General features: G+C 33.3%; 1 long non-coding RNA gene across 1 annotated transcript in view; it reads left to right on the forward strand.

Moving 5' to 3' along the window:
- LOC103105674 (uncharacterized) overlaps nt 1-17,686 on the forward strand; it is a 31,192-nt gene extending 13,506 nt beyond the window's left edge. The window contains exon 3 of the long non-coding RNA XR_462658.3: nt 16,906-17,686. This is a non-coding gene — a long non-coding RNA (uncharacterized LOC103105674). The remainder of the gene's footprint in view (nt 1-16,905) is intronic.
- Nucleotides 17,687-17,900: the final 214 nt, after the last annotated feature.

Raw genomic sequence — 17,900 nt, forward strand, 5'->3', positions numbered from 1 at the left:
CGGTTCATTTCTTTCTTCCCTATTTGTTTCATAATGTATTTTTTACACCTTGTTTTTTTCTTTCTTTTAAAAATATCAACAAAATATAGCAAAATGATTCCCAAACCCTTCATCCTACTGAATACTCTCTGTGGAAAATGATAACAACAAAGTTCTGAAGTGATCCTCATTCCATCTTCCCCAATAAGAATATAAGAACTTCATTTTTATATAGTATCTTTTAAAAATATAATACCTTCTATTTGACATTATTTTGTTAACTTTTTCCATATTAAACATGAATTGAATTTTTAATATTCCTCATCTGGCATTTTACAATCAATGTTGTATAGTTCCCTCTCAGTCTTCCTGACTCCCATAAAGGTAAGTAATATGATATAGGTTATATAATACAGATTTCCAAATTTGTCATGTTGCAAAACAAGACATGTATTTCTTATACTAGAGAAATGTTGTTACTATGTACAGTGTTCTCCTAGTTCTGCTCATTTGACTCTGCATAACTTCATATAAGTCTCTCCAGGTATTTTTGTGATCATCTTGTATGTCATTTCTTTAATTGCTTTGAATATTTTTATTTTTCTAAAGTTATATAATGCAATTTGTTTCCTTCCTTTCTTCCCTGCCCCCTCCTGGAACTGGCAAGCAATTTGGTCTGGGTTACACATGCATTATCATGCAAAACATATTTCCATATTATTCATTTTTGTAAGTGAATAAATATGTAAGACCCAAAGCCTTAAGCAGATACCCAAGTACACATGTGAACAATAATATGCTTTCATCTTCATTCTTACTCCAACAGTTCTTTCTCTGGAAGTGGAGAGCATTCTTTTTCATAAGTCCCTCAGAATTGTCCTGGATCATTCTATTGCTATTAGTAACAAAGCCTATCACATTTGATCAACCCACAATATTGCTATTTCTCTGTGTAATGTTTTCCTGGTTCTCTTTATTTCACTCTGCATCAGTCCATGTAGGTCTTTCTAACTCTATCTGAAATCATCCTGTTCATCATTCCTTAGAGCAAAATAGTATTCCATCGCTGTCATATACCAAAATTTGTTCAGTTATTCCCCAGTTGAGGAATAATCCTTTACTATCTAATACATTGTCACCACAAAGAGAACAGTTATAAATATTTTAGTACAAACAGGTCCTTTCTCTTTTAAAAAAAAATCTCTTTGGGATACAAACCTAGTAGCAGTATTACTAGATCATAGGGTACACTTTATTTTCTAGCCTTTTAGGCATAATTACGAATTGCCCTCCAAAATAGTTGTATTAGTTCATAACTCCACCAGCAATGCATTAGTGTCCCAATTTTTCCACATCCCCTACAATCTTTGTCATTTTTCTTTATTGTCATGTTGGCCAATCTGATATGTCTGAGGTGGTATCTCAGTTATTTTAATTTGCATTTTTATAATGAAGTGGGATATAGAACATTTTTTCATACTGTTGAGAGTTTTTTTTTTAATTTCTCCTTTTTGATATTTAAGAGGAAAAAGAGCAATAATATATTTTTAGTAAGAGACTCCCAGATGTGCCACTTGTCAGTTAGTGACAATTAGAAGGGTGTAGCCAAAGGGGAGGTAGTCAGTTGCAGGGAGTTGAAAAGGCACTTTTGTTGTGTTTTTTAAGGCACTTTTGTTGTGTTTTTTTTTTTTTTCCGGTCTCTGGGTCTCTTGGGGAGAGATTGTGCTGTTAGCACTTTCTCTGGTTGGAGATAGAGAATTGAATCAAGCTTTTAATAGCTTTATTGATTATTGATTAACTTGGGCAGATAAGGTATATAGATAGTGATTATATTTAATAGAGAGAGAGTAGGAGAGTAGGCAAGGGCTTTAGCCTAGCAGAAGATACTGCCCTCTGAGGCAGAAAGATATAGAGATTTTTAGAGAAATTTAGTTAGGTTTGGAATCTGCGGTATAGTTATAAGCTATTGTAAGATTACTTTCACTTTCCTCCTTCCTATTTCCTATCCATATTTCCTAATAATAAACTAAGTGTTTTGCATTTAATAAATTGTGCACTGGCTTTTGTTTAAACTCCTAGCCCCCAAAATTTAACCCTTCACAATATGGTTATTGATAGCTTTGATTTTTTCATCTGAAAACAATCTTTGACCATTATCTTATCCTCTGACCATTTATCAGTTGGGAAATGACTTGGAATTAAAAGTAGGCAATAAGGAAACTAAAATCTTAAAGTTGCAGCTTACAAAATAAACCCACATAAATAATTAGCATTTCTATATATTTCCAACAAAGCTTAGCAGCAAGAGTTATAAAGAGAAACATCATTTGTCAAAGACTTTTTCTGCATCTATTGAGATAATCATATGATTTCTGTTAGTTTGGTTATTGATATGGTTAATTGTGCTGATGGTTTCCCAAATATTAAACCATCCTTTCATTCCTGGTATAAATCCCATCTGGTCATAGTGAATAAATCTTGTGATATATTGCTATAGTCTCTGCTAGTATTTTATTTAAGATTTTTGCTTTAACATTCATTAAAGAGATTGGTTTATAATTTCCTTTCTCTGTTTTATGTCATCCTGGGTTAGATATCAGTATCATATGTCATAAAAAGGATTTTGTAGGACTTCTTTTTGCTTATTTTGCCAAAATGTTTGTTTTAGTATTGGGATTATTTGTTCTTTAAATGTCTGATAGAATTCACTTGGGAAACCACCTGTCCTTGTATATTTTTTCTTGGGGGGTTCATTGATGACCTGTTCTATTTCATCTTCTGAATTGTGATTATTTAATATTCTACTTCCTATTTCGTAAACCTAGGCAATTTATATTTTTGTAAATATTTATCCATACCACCTAGATTATCACATTTATTGTCATATAATTGGACAACATAGCTCCAAATGATTGCTTTGATTTTTCTTCATTAGAGGTGAAATCACACTTTTCATTTTTGATACTGGTAATTTGATCCTCTTCCTTCCTCTTTTAAATCAAATTAACCAATTCTTTATTTTATTTTTTTCATAGAACAAGATCCTAGTCTTATTTGTTATTTCAATAGTTCTTTTATTTTCAATTTTATCATTTTCTCCTTTGATTTTTAGAATTTTCAATTTAGTCTTTAACTGAGGATTTTTAATTTGTTCTTTTTCTATTTTTTTAGTTACATACCCAAATCATCAATCTGCTTTCCTCTATTTTTTTTTATATAAACATTCAGTGATATAAAATTTCCCCTAAGTACTACTTTGGCTATATCCCATAAATTTTCATATGCTGTCTCCTCATTGTCATTATCTTCAATGAAATCAGAGATAATTTCTATCATTTGTTCTTTGACCCACCAGTTTTGAAGAATTATATTATTTCATTTCAAATTAATTTTTAACTTGTCTTTCCATGAACCTTTACTGAATATAATTTTATCGCATTATGATCTGAAAAAAAATTACATTTATTATTTCTGCTTTTCTACATGTGGCTATGAAGTTTTTTTATGTCCTAGTATATGTTCAACTTCTTTACATGTATGATTTGCTGTTGAAAAGAAGGCATATTCTATTTAATCCTATTCAATTTTCTCCAGATATCTATTAACAATAACTTTTTCTAAAATCACTCCTCTTATTCTCCCTCCCTTATAATTACTCTCCTTCTCACCATCAACTTTATAATTCCCCTTCTACTTCTCTATAGGGTAAGATATGATTCTATACCCCCAATGAATCTGGCTGTTCTTCCCTCTCTAAGCCAATTCCAATGAGAATAAGGTTTAACTATTACCTGTCACCATTCTCATTTTCCCCTCCACTGTAATAGTTTTTATTTTTAATTACAATGCCTCTTAATGTGATATGATTTACCAAGTTTTCTTCTCTCTCTCCATTTCTCTTAGTGTAATCCTTTTTTTCACTCCCTAATTTTTAATATTATCCTAAACAGCTTAATATCACACCCTCTATGTATATTTCTTCTAACTACTACAATAATGATAACAATTTTAAAGAGTTACAGAAATTATCTTTCCACATATGAATGTAAGACATTTGACCTTATTGAAGCCCTTATTTTTTTTTGCTTTTTCTTTTTTCTCTTTTCATGCTTCTCTTGAATTTTTTATTTGTACATCAGATGTTCTGTTTGTCTTGTCTTTTCTTCAGAAATGCTTTGAAATCTATTTTATTGAATGACCATACTTTCCCCTGAAGGAAGATAGTCAATTTTGATAGGTAGGTGATTCTTGGCTATAAACCCAGTTCATTGACTTTCCAGAATATCATATTCCAAGTCTTCTGGTCCTTCAATGTGTAGGCTATGAGATCCTCTGTGATCCTGACTGAGATTCCATGATATTTGAATTATTTCTTTCTGGCAGCTTACAGTATTTTATCCTTGGCCTGGGAATACTTGGACTGGGCTATAACATTCCTTGGAGTCATTATTTGAGGCTTTATTGTAGGACTTGATCTATAGATTCTTTTAATTTCTTTTTTACCCTAGTTCAAGAATATCAAGGGAGTTTTCTTTGATAATTTCATTTAATATAATTTCTAGACTTTTTTATCGTGACTTTCAAGTAGTCTGATAATTCTTAAATAGTCTCTCCTGGATTTATTTTCCAGGTCAGTTATTATTCAATGAGATATTTCATAATTTCTTCTATTTTTTCATTCTTTTGATTTTGTTTCATTTTTTTCTTGATGTCTCTTGAAGTCATTAGCTTCTATATACCCTATTCTACCTTATCTTCTTAGAATCACTCCTATGTATTGGTTCAAAGGAAGATGAGTGGTAAGGGCTAAGCAATGGAGATTATTAAATGATTTGCCCAGGGTCACACAGCTAGGAAGTGTCTGAAGCCAGATTTGAAACCAGGACCTCCTTTCTCTAGACCTGGATCTTAAACAACTGAGCCACTAAGGTGCCCCCTCCCAATGATAATTTTAAAAAATGAATTTCTTCCATGATCTCTTGATTCTCTTTTTCCATTTGGTCCATTCTACTTTTTATGATACACTTTTCTCCACTGGAATTTTTTTTTTTGCCTCTTTTCCAGTAGATCAATTTTGTATGTTTTAGAATACTCTTTTCTTCATTGGATTTGTGTGCCTCTTTTATCACTTGACCAATTTTGCTTTTTAAGATTTGATTTCCTTTTTCATATTTTTTTGCCATTAAAAACATTTTGCATGTGGTTGCTTGTATACCACTGTTCTCTATTGACTCTGTGCCTTGGTTTTATCTCCATAGAAACTCTAGTGTTAGATGTTTCTTTGTTGCTTACTAATTTTCCTAGCCTTTTTTGCTTGTGTACTGGGAGTTCTGAAAGCTGCTGATTCTGTCTCCTTTGCTAATGGCTTGCAGACTCAGCATTATAAGCTATTTTTCCCAGGGGCTAACCAGGGGCTTTACCATAGCACAAGCTTAAAAGGACCAAGTGCTATGAACTTCCAGCCCTCACTGTGAGCTGGTGTTTGTAAAGATTAAAATTTCGGGAAAGCTGAGGCAGGTAGAAATTAGTTTCTCTCTGCAAGGAGTATTATATTTTTATGAGGTTTATTGAAGATTAAGGGTAAAAGAAAATACAAGCAAGAGAAGCACAAGCTAGGTTGGCCATAAGGCCCAACCAAATTTCACTCACATCATGAGATGCATCTGTTTGCCAGCAGAGCCAGGAAGAGAAGACAGCCCGCCGTGGGTGGAGACCCTCTAAATCTGGGATCTGGTTTGTGCTGTTATTGATGTAGCCAGGGTCTTAGGATACCCAAGTTAGCCTACACCTGGCTTTAGAGCCTGGTGCAGTAGATAGGAGAGTGGTCAATCACCACTCCTCTGTGTGCAGTTTTTTTCTGGTTCCCCCTTACACTATGAAAATCTACTCTCTCTGGATACTTTTCAAGTTGTGTTGACTGGGAGTGCCCCCCCCCCATCTTGCTGTTGGTTTTTGACTACTATCTTTTTGAGGTACTTTTTAAATATTGGTTTGGAAAGATTGTCAGAGAAGTTTTAGCTTTTGCTGCTACTAAGTTGCCATCTTGGCTCCATTCCTTTTGTCTTTCATTTCTTATGGCAAAATATTATCCCAGCACAATCATATAACACAACTTATTCAGTCATTTCCAATTTCCCATTTCCCAACTGATGGATAGCCCTTCAGTTTCCAGTTCTTTGCCACCATAGAAAGAGCTGTTATGAATATTTTTGTATATGTAGGTCATTTTCCTTTATCATTAATCTCTTTTGGGTACAGACCCAATAGTGGTATTGCTAGGTCAAAGGGATGAACAGTATGATGATAACCTTTGGGCATGGTTCCAAATTGCCCTGCCCTTTATAGTTCCACAAGTAGTGTGTTAGTATTCCAATTTTTCCACTTCCTCTCCATCATTTATCTTTTTCCTTTTTCATCATGCTAGTAAGTCTAATGGAGGTGAGGTGGTACCTCAGAGTTGCCTTAATATGAATTGCTTTAATTGATATAAATTTGGGGAATTTTTCATGAATAAAAATAGTTTTAATTTCTTCATCTGAGAATTACCTGTTCATATCCTTTGACCACTTGACAATTTGGGAATGATGAGTTTTCTTATAAATTTGACTCAATTCACTAAAAATTTAAGCAATGAGACCTTTATGAAAGCCCCTTATTATGAAGTATTTATTTTTCCCAGTTTGTTGTTTGCCTTTTAATTTTGATTACATTGATTTTGTTTGTGCAAAGCTTTTTTAATTTAATGTAGTATGAAAATTAGTTAATTAGCTTCATCAAAGAATAAGTCCTAAGTAGAAATTAAGATTTTTGACTAGAGAAAGTTTTGAACTTCACATAGTCTCCTTTAACCAGCAAGAGAATTTTCATGGGTTCAAGGGTAAAGAATTCCCAAAACCTTCTAGGGATAGATGGTTGGAAAAACTGGCGCTCTCTAGAGATTCCTCTTTAGGCAACATTGTTGAGAGACTTGTCTCTTATAAATCCTGGAAGATTTTGGAAAACATCTTGATAGCTGATAAGAATCTGAGTGTGATTTCAACTGACAGAGAAGCTCAGGTTGTTCGATGAATCATCACAGGGAAGCAGTAGAGAGCAAGGGAGAGGATTGTCAGTAAAACATATCAGAATTGAATATTGGAAGCTGAAGAGACAGAAAGACTTATCTTCAATCTGTGAATAATCATTTAAGGAGATTAATAATCATAAACATATGTTAGAATAAGGTAGACAGTTAGATTTTTGGGGTTTAGGTAGAAAATTGAAAGTTGAGGGTTACAAAAGATAACTTTGGTGATCATGAAGACTTCTCCTGTGGAAATGATTGGATTCTGGATTAATATTTAGATTTTGTAGTTTTAGAGCAATATATCTCCTACCTATGGACTATCTATGTTTCCTTTTTCTGTCCCTGATCCTTCTACATTATTTTAATAAATAGGGTTTTTTTGTAACTCCAGCAGAATTCATTGCCTGTCAGTCTAAAAAATCCTTCTACCATCACCAACTGAATCTCCCTATCAGTGATAGTTTGTCAATATCTATTGACATCAATATATGCCAGATCAATTTCCAACATAACAGTGGTCAAAGTTATTTATTTTATATCTCATAAAATTCTCTATGTCTTGTCTCAACACAAATTCTTCCTTTAACCACAAGTCTGACAAGTAAACTATTTTGTGTTCTCCTAATTTATTTATGATATCAGTATTTCTAAGTCATTTTGTATTTCCTACAAAATGTATCCATTTTGACTTTATCTTGTTATATGGCATGAGGTATTGGTCTATACCTAATTTCTTCCATACTGTTTTCTAGTTTTCCAAGCAATTTTTGTCAAATAGTGAGTCCTTCCAAAAGCTTAGATCTTTAGTTTTGCTGAACACTGTGATCATTTACCACTGTGTGTTGAGTGCCTAATCCATTCCACTAGGCCACCACTCTTTTTCTTAGTCAGTACCAGGTTGTTTTGATGGTTGCCACTTTGTAATATAGTTTGAGATCCATTATGAGGAATCCATTTTCCACATTTTTTTCATTAATTCCCCTGGATATCCTAGGTATTTTGTTCTTCCAGATGAATTGTACTGTCACTTTTTCTAATTCTCTGAAATAATTTTTGGGTAGTTTGGAATGACACTAAATAATTAACTTAGATAGAATTGTTATTTTTATTATATTTACTTGTCCTACCCATGAGCAATTAATGCTCTTTCAATTGTTTTGATCCAATTTTATTTGTTTGAAAAGTGTTTTATGCTTATGATCAGATAGCTCCTGGGTTTATTTTAGAAGGTAGACTCCCAGGTATCATATATTGTCCGCAGTTATTTTAAATGATATTTCTCTATCTCTTATTGTTGGGCTTTCAATAGTAAAGAAAGTGATATATATTCTTTTTTATTATTCATATTTAGTTTTTCTATGTTACTCCTGTATTTTTATTTCAGTTTCTTCTCAATTTTGATCTTTTAATCAAGAATGCTCAAAAGACCATTGATTAAAAAAGACCTCTCCTTTTCTCCTATAAAGTCAAATCAATTTTAACAAAAAGTTACTCAAAGATAAAAGCTTATATTTTTGCCTTTTGGATTTGAATTTTAATTTATCCACTTCCTTATGTCAGTAGATGCCTTTGTTTCTGTAATCATGAATGTAGCTCCAGAATACTTCAGCATTTTTCTTCCTATATGTTTGAAGTATTTTTTAGTTTGAAGGGCTTCTCTGGATTTTGGTTGTGATTTTCCTGAGTATTTTCAATTTAGGGTTTCTTCCAGAAAGATGATCAGTAAATATTTTTTCAGCTTTTCTGAATTTTTGAAAGATCAGATCTGGTGTCTTGTTGTTGTTATTATGTTTTTCAGGTAGCATAATGATTATTATATTTTTCTTCTTCACCTATATGTCCATATAAGTTTTCTTTTTTTATTAGGATTTATATCTCTGTCTATTATATTTCTATTTTTAGGCTTTTAAAAACTCTGTTTTTTATTTTTATTATTTATTTTTATTGTGGAGTCTTTGATTAATGATTTATCCAATTTAATTTTGGAAAAGTCTGCTATTTTGTAATTTACACTTCTGGAATAAGTTAATTCTCTCTCCATAAAAGTTCATATTTATTTTTTTTCCTATTCTTTAAAGTTCTAATTTAATTCATAATATGATTTTAAATTTTTCTTCATTTCTTTCAGGAATTCTAAATGAGCTTTTGCACTTTTTTTAAGGTTTCATTTGTAATTTCTGGGAAATTGTTTTCTACTGTTGGTTTTTTGTACTAATTGTAAATCTTTTTTTTTTTTGGTCTACATATTTTTCTAGTCTTTCTTCTTTAATTAAGACTTTAAATTAGGTCTAGACTCTGTGAAGTTCTACAGAAGTATTGAGTCCTATGATCTTCTGCAGCCTTATGTGCTATTTGCTGCTACTTTTTCTAGCTTTTGGTATCTATGTTCTTCGAAGACCTTGAAGCAACTTGTTTAAAAGCATTGCACATTTTCAGCAAACACTAATTAGAAAGGCCATTACCTACCTGAAGTAAAGTTTTCAGTTTCTCAACTTCTCTATGAAACTGGTCCATACATTCAGCTTCATTATGATAGAAACTTCAGAAGACAGTTGCTGGCATGATATAAGGACCATATAATGCTATCCTAAGCAGCATTATGTGATAATTTGCCAGAACATTTTCCAGGTATTGGTATCTATGTTCATCAAGGAACTAGAGTCTAACAGTGAGTTTTCCAGAAGAGACAGAATCTTCTAGCATGGGACTTGTACTATGGGCTATTTGTATGCAGGATAATAGAAAAGGAATGAGCTGGCAGTTCCCAAGTGATGCTGGCATAGAGGAAAGATAATGGATTGAGTCCATTTATTTGGGCTAGGACCAGCTGAACAATCAAGGAATGAAATGCTGACAAGGAAATAGTTGAAATCTAGCTAGCAGGCTCTGCTAGTTCAGACTATCAGAGATTTTGATAAGGCTGAATTTCTTTTTATCAAAAACTTACATAAATTAGTATCAAGGTAAAAGAAGATTTGTGGATAGAAAAAACTTTTTGTTCCCATGTATGTGGTTGTTATTTATCTGTGATATTTCTCTTTGGATGAGGACCAAAAGAACTGTACCTATATATCCTTGCTGATTGTTAAGTAGGTAAAAATATCTATCTCACTATCAGTGTACCAGTATTAACTTGCCTCATTCATTCCATTTCTCATGATCTAGAACTTGTTTGTAGGATTAACATGTAACTAAGCTAAGATAGCATGCATGCATGCCCATCTCCTTTTCTTTCTAAATGAATTTTGAACTATTTTTAAAATTATCTCAGCTCTATTTTCTATAGTCCTCTTCTTTTAACTGACCTTTATTTTTTCCACCTTAAAAACAAGTCTCCTTTTAAGTTGTACCACCTGTGGGGTTAAAAAAATAGTTATTCATCCTCCCAGAAATTGGCTAACTTCCTTCCTCTAAAATCCTTAAGGTCTTTTCCCACATTAATCAGATAATAATAATCAACCAATGTTGGACTTGATTAAAATCCCCCATCCCATCCCTTATAAAAGATTAATTTTTAATGGTTATCAGAATCTTTCTTGGCTAGGAAAATAAAGTAGATGACTCATTTTAAAACATTCATTTAAGCCATCCCCCAATATGTTTCATATGAAAAATGATTATGCTTCAGAGAATGATTGGTATGTCAAGAATTTCATTTTAGGCAACACTGTTATTAGAACAAGCCTGTGCTGTCTACACACTGGTTTTGCTCAGCAGATGTAAGGCAAGATAAAGAAAAAGAGAACTTTGAATGCTGTTATCTGCCATGCAATACTTCTATTGTAAGTACAGATAATAACAGTTCTAATATTTTTTTCATTTCCTTGGGTGCCAGCTCTCTTTCTCACAGTTTGTAAGAATCTTGCCCTAGCCATAATTACTGCTGTGGCTACACTTGCCTGGCTCCAGAGAGCAGGAAAAATCATTAAGCAGTTCCTTTCTCAGGAGGCACCAATCTCTTATCTGTTATATCTCCACCCCTCCCATTTCTTATGAGGAGCAAAGGATTAAGCACAAAACCAAGAGAAGTACTTGTGTGTTTCAGGGAATCTCTTGAATGAAACAACCATTGAAAGAAAGGGGTATGACACTGAATGACAGCTCTAGTGAGTTAGTTACTTGTAGTACAAATAGAATTCTGATGGTGGATAAATGAGTTTGAATATGTAGCACACTATAATCCATGAAAGAAAAGCATGTAGCTTGATCATTCTGGTATATGCACAGGTAACACCTAGGAACAATTGCACCTCACAAAAAGGTTACCCCAGGTTCAAGTTCTTAGGAAAAAATAAGTCTTTAGGGAAAGCCTCCCCTTTCTTCAACCCTGGCTAATAATGAAGGGAAGTAGCCATTTCTGAAACTCTTGGCCAGTGAAATCATTTCAGTGTCTGACCTAATAGGAATCAACTGAAAATTTTCCTTGGCTGACAGTTCAGCACGCTCCAACAAGTAATTTATTGATCCCTCTGTTTCAAAAATATGATCTATCCTTCAATTATGACTTGATTTAAAGTGCTGATTCATTTTAGGGCCAATGTGAGTAAATCACTCCAGTAGTTCATTAATTCATTTGACAAAAATCTTATATTTGGAGGACCAACAATTATGTTGACACTGCTTGATTCTCAGTATACGAGTGTCCCCTTTTCTACCTCTGTCTCTGTAATTACAGGGGCATAAGTGGACATGTAGACTTATTCATTTCATGTATTCATAAATCAAATGCCTGAAAAATTCATACTTGTCTGGTCCATGTTTGGTGATGAACCTTTCTATTTTTCAACAGGCCAGTTTTCAGGTAGCATATAGTATCTATTTTGGGGATTCTGATTTTGAATTATTTAAAAATGAATATAATTTAAAACAAATGCTATCAATAAATATCTATTTTAATAAGGTGCCAGTCATAAGAGGCGATGAGGAATGTGGGAATAGGAGAGAATTCTAGGATTCTGACCTTTACTTGTCAAAGCTCATTTCATTTGTGAAGCCTGCTGTTATAGAAATCTTTTTCCCGTTTGATTTATACTCAAATGCTGAATTCAGGGAGGCTAAAACTACAAGATATCAGATAAGGCTGGAAAGATCTGGTTAGTGGTCTGTCCTCAGGAAAGGAAATATAAATCACCAGCCAAGGACTTAAGTTCCATTCCAAGGTTGCCCTATTCTGTCAAATATTGCTATTGGCTTGGTAGTGAAAGATTAACTCTTGAGTTACTATTATGCATATTTGGATGCCTCATAATGACAGTGACAATGACTACAGGTCCTGGAAAGCTATGCCAGTGAAGCATAACCTCTGGAAGTTCCTATCAAACTGTCAAATTATTGAATAGTGTAAAAATTAAAATTAAATCTCAATAAAATATTATATTTTAAGAGGTTTATTAAAGATCAAATGAAGTAAAGGAATAAAGAGGATATAAAATAAAAACCACGTGCCCATGGCTGATTAGCTCATTTAAAATCTCCATACTTAGCTTACTATTACCACCATGCTCACTGTAAGCCAAAGAGCATGGGACCCTCCATGTCCCCGCCTAATATCACCTGACTACAGGAAAGACATAATGACGGGAAGTCAGAGGGCTCCTGGGAAATGTAGTTTTGGTTTTTTTTAGGGTAACAGATTTTCAGTTATACATTAGGGAATCAGAAATAGATTGTGTCAATCAAGCAAGGAACAGTATACTAACATGGTAAATCACCAGTAGGTTGGCTACTAAGTAAAGAGTTTTTTGTTTGTTTGTTTGTTTTGTTTTGCCACAGTAAATTATATTTACTAAACCACTGAGGGCTTGCAATATGCATTGGTGTCAAGATAATCAATCTTATTTATATCACAGATCCTTAGAAATTAGCATATACTGAAAACTAAAATATATTTTATTTTAGCAACAGAAATTAAGGTCAAAAGTATAAAGGACACTGTAATATCTATAAGATCTACCTAAAAATCTTATATAAGATTACATAAATGGTTTTATTATATCTATAATATTAAGAACCATAATGTAAATATGAAAAGGACAGAATTAAAACTCATTGTTGTGAGATGAGTTGTGTTATTTGGACTCTTGTTCACTTATACACATTAGCTTTGAAGACTACTAGGAAGCAAATTAAAGGAAAAGTAGTTGTTAGGAACTATTTCTACATTATACTGGTAGATCCTATTTAGAAGTGCATATATGCTGTTATTTCACTTCTCTTTTCCTCTTTATTACCTTGAACCTATTTCAGAGCATACATAATGCACCTATGGTTCTTAATAATAATAATAATAATATATATATGCATATATATATATCTTAGATTTAATTGACTTGCTAACAAGTAAACAAGAAATGAAAAGAGGTCAAGAAAGCACCTTGAGGTCAAGGCAACTATCTTCAGGTATGCATATTTATTTTGGAACCAGTAAAAATGAGGATTATTATTTTTGCATGCTGCAACTTCCAGGTGGGCCCATCAAATCCTCCATGGATGAACCAAGCCTGACTATGAACTCTCTCTTCTCCACTTTAGCTAATTTCCTGGGTGATGTTGAATAGCATTTTTCTGCACAAAGCTTCATGGTTTCCTTGGTTATAATATAATTAGTTTAGTAAATATAATACATTTCTATCATAGACTGTAAAGTATTTTTCTTGCATACTAATAGAGGATTCACTTATTGTTTCAGCCCAAACAGAAAGGAAGGAGATTTGAGTTTCCAGACCTTACACCATCTGCATTCATAATGACATCAGAAAATGCAAGCAGGAGCATCCCTAAGAAACAGTCTTTCTAGAAGTAGCTGTTCAGCATCCTGCAGGATTTGTTATATACTTTGTAGATACTTCTTGTATAGATATCATCTTTGGAGGCATCAACCCAGACAGATAATGTGGTCATAGACAGAAGTTTGACAAGTTGATTTGCTTTGTTCCTTTGACTTGCTCTGGTATAGCTTGGACACTTTGCAGCCAAAAAGCAACAGAAAAAAAAAACAAAAACATGAAAACAAAAGATTTTAAGATGCGTCATAGGGATTATTTGCTAAATATAACTTACCCTTGCCTCCAGATGAGACTGCCCTTTAGGTATCTCAAACTCAATATGTCCAAAACAGAACTTGTCATTTCCTTCTGTCTATCCCACCTTCAAACCCATCTATTTCTGTTCACTTCCATTCTTGACTTTACCTAGGTTTACAACCTCAGACATTCTTGGCTCTTCCCTTCTCACTCCCTCACTCTAATCAGTTGCCAAGTCTTGCCCATTCTATCTCTATAATCTTTTACACAGTAGTGCCTTTCCACCACTTATATAGCCACTACCTAAGTTCAAGTCTTTAGCACCTTCCACCCTGATTACTCTAATAGCTGGACTTCTTTTCCTCAACTGCTGCTTGCCACTCTGGAGATACTTATGCTATGAGTCCCTGATTTCCTGCCTGGTGATACAGTCACTAAAACCTTTATTCAGAGAAGGACCTTAGTCAGACTTCACCTCATTCATATCATAGTCATGGAATATTTGAATACTTCTTTTGGTGTGTTGTCTCCCCCCTAAGATTTTAAGCTTTGGGGGATCAGAGACTATTTTAATTAATGTACCCTCAGCACTTAGCACATTGACTGGCACATAATTTGCACTTAAGAAATGTTTATTGAATGGAATTGGGTTGAACTCACTTTACTTTTTTCTCAACTGATACATACATAATGCACCTATGTATGCCCTCAGTATCTGTATTTCCTCTGACCTCCATTTTTCTACTTGTCTATGAGTGTTTTATCTATTCTTAATAGTGTCAACCCTTGAATGTAGTAACTATCTTGTTTATATTTACATTCCTAGTGTTTAGCATTGTACTAGGCATAAAGTAAACTCATATAAATATTCTACCTTTGAAGTGAGGTAAACTAAGTCAATGACCAAAAAACCTGTTTTTCCCTGGGAAAATAGAAATCAGAAATGAACTTTCCTGTGAAGGTCAGTCAGCTCAGAAACAAAACAACATACAGTCAGGATCCATGAGAAAGTAACTCATTTACTAACAAGCAGCCAGTTGGATAAGATATACAATGGAAGGTCCTGTACCCCATGCTACTGACCAATATAGTTTCTAGACGATAAGGTTTGCTTGCTCCATCAAGGTTATGTTTCATTAATGAATATTGTTTGCTTTGTATCTTGCACTCTAAAAAAACTACATTGTAACTTCAGTCTGGAGCAACTTTAATTATGAAGGTTTGCCCTGGCCAGTAATAAATAAATATTGGTTTCATTAATTTGAACTTCTGGATGTCCAGACTCACTTTATGAAGGGCAACACTTCAATTTACCTATCTATCTATCTATCTACGTATCTTTTCTGCTTCTTCTATCTCCTACCTCCAATCCTGTCTCTCCATGGCTGAAAAAATAATTTCCCAAAGGGTAAATTCTCAATATATCATTCCCCTGTTTGGCTCCAATAGTTCCTTATTTCTTCTCATTTTTCTCTATTTGGAATTCAATGCCTTTTAAAATCTTGCTATTACTTCTGTTGGTAATCTGATTTTATATTATTCCCTTTCACCTTAATATAGTCTTTTTTCCAACAAAATTAGTGTACTTTTATTGCATGATGTGGTATGCCCTCCTCTGTTGCTGGGCCTTTGCACAAACTGTCCTTTATGGCAAGTATGTATTCTTCCTCCTCCCCATCTTCTATTTGACCCCCTAACTTCTTTCAAGATTCAGCTTAGCTGCTACTTCCTATTGAAGATAATTCCGTGGTTGTATTGCCCAATAGTTTCTCAAATTATACTCTTCATTAATCAAATTAAATACTATATCTATCAGCAAAACATAAGCAACTCAAGGACAGCAATTATTCAATTTGTTTTTGCTAGTGTCTAACAATTCTACTGGTACATAAATGCAGAGAGAGACACAGATGGACAAAGACAGAGAGAGACAGGGACAGAGAAAGAAAGAGAGAGAAAGTTAGATGAATAAAAGGTAAAATGTAGCATGCTTTTCTTTGAGGAAGGAATTAGTTTTATGTGACTAAAGTTACAAACCAGTGAAAGGAAGAGCCTGAAGTTGGATATGGTTTTCAGGAAAATGAATCAGCAGGAGTACACTCCCATCTTAACTGAAATATACAGGAGCATTGAACAAACCAATCATTTCATTAAATTAAAAAAGAAATTATGAGTCATCTTTTTGCCAGGATTTTTTATTCATAAACATTCCATAAAGGCTAATGATCATGTAGATAAAACTTCATTCATGAGAACAAAAAAAGCTTTCAAATTAATTCAGCAGCCATTAATTATCTACTCTGTGCACACCATCAGACTCTGGGAGGGGATGAGTTGTATTGCCACAGCCAAAAATTTAATTACCTAAGGGCCAGCCCACTAATTCTGAACTTCTCTTCACTTAGGAAGGCTGGCTTCAGACAAGTGATCGAATTAGTTGATGGAACTCAGGAATTATGTGAACACAATTACATAATACTTTCACACAAGTAAAGACAAATCTAAACAAGTGAAAAACATTAATAGCTCATTGGGTAAGCTAGGAAAATATAATAAAATTATTGTTTCCTAAGTTAATTTACTTATTTAGGGCCCTGCCCATCAAAATACCAAATAATTATTTCATAGAACCAGAAAAAAATAATACAAATCAGCTGGGAAAACAGAAATTCAAAAATATCAAGGGAATCAACAACAAAAAAAAGGGCAAGTAGATTCTCTATCACTGCCAGATTTTAAACTATATTAAGAGGTAATCATGAAAACAATCTGGTACTGACCAAGAAATAGAATGATGGATTGGTGGAATACATTGGTATATAATTTGTTCTTTTTCAGTACTGTCTAGTTCTTTGTGAAGAATGGGACTTTTGGGGCAAAGATACAGGTATGTTTTGCCATTCCCTTTTCTAGCACTAAGGCAAAGAAAGTTAAATGACTTTCCTAGGATCACATAGCTAGTAAGTATCTGAGATCAGATTTGATCTCATAAAGACGAGGGTTCCTGACTCCAGGCTTAGCACTCTATCTACTTTACCACCTTGCTGCCATCATTAGGTTGAATTTGTACATATGAAATTTCAGGTGATGTTAGAGAATACACCAATAATGCAACCTACCAGTAAAATTTCCATGGTCTCCACTACATTCAAAAAGTAGGAATAGTAATAATAATAGTAATGTTTATATATTATTTGAAGGTTGGTAAAACATTTTACAAATATTATCTCATTTTATCCTTATGATTCTTATTATCTCCATTTTATGAATGACACAAATAAAGGATAATTGATATTCAAGATCATAAATCTGATAAATGTCTGAAGTCAAATAACTCAGATCTCCAAGATTCCAGGTTCATATTCAATGTACTGTTATCTAGCTGCCGAAGAAAAAATATAGATTAAGATACTTCCTTCAGAGTAAGAATTTTAAGTCATTAGGATTCATTAGAAGCTAAGAAGGTCATTCCTTTGCATCATTAAAAACTGATATTTTAAGTGGAAAAAATGAAGCCATATAGCCTTAGTTATCAGTATAGCAGCATCATGTTGAGAAATGGGTTCCACATAGAAAGTTTTGCATTTCTGTTCTGTCTCTTATGAGTAAATGAATTAGTCTATTTGATTCACAAAATTTAAAAACCTGTTATCATTCTGTAATCTTGGAAGGTCTTAGAATAGGAAACTATCCTAAACCCTTATATATCTAAGGTATGCATTGTCATGTAGATTTTCTATAGATGACTATTAGGAAATTTTCTTAAGAGTATTTCTTATCTCAGAAATAGATATGGGACTATGAAAAAAAGAGACTTTAGTGACCATATGATT

This window comes from Monodelphis domestica, chromosome 2 (genome assembly GCF_027887165.1).
Source record: "Monodelphis domestica isolate mMonDom1 chromosome 2, mMonDom1.pri, whole genome shotgun sequence".
NCBI lineage: Eukaryota > Metazoa > Chordata > Mammalia > Didelphimorphia > Didelphidae > Monodelphis > Monodelphis domestica.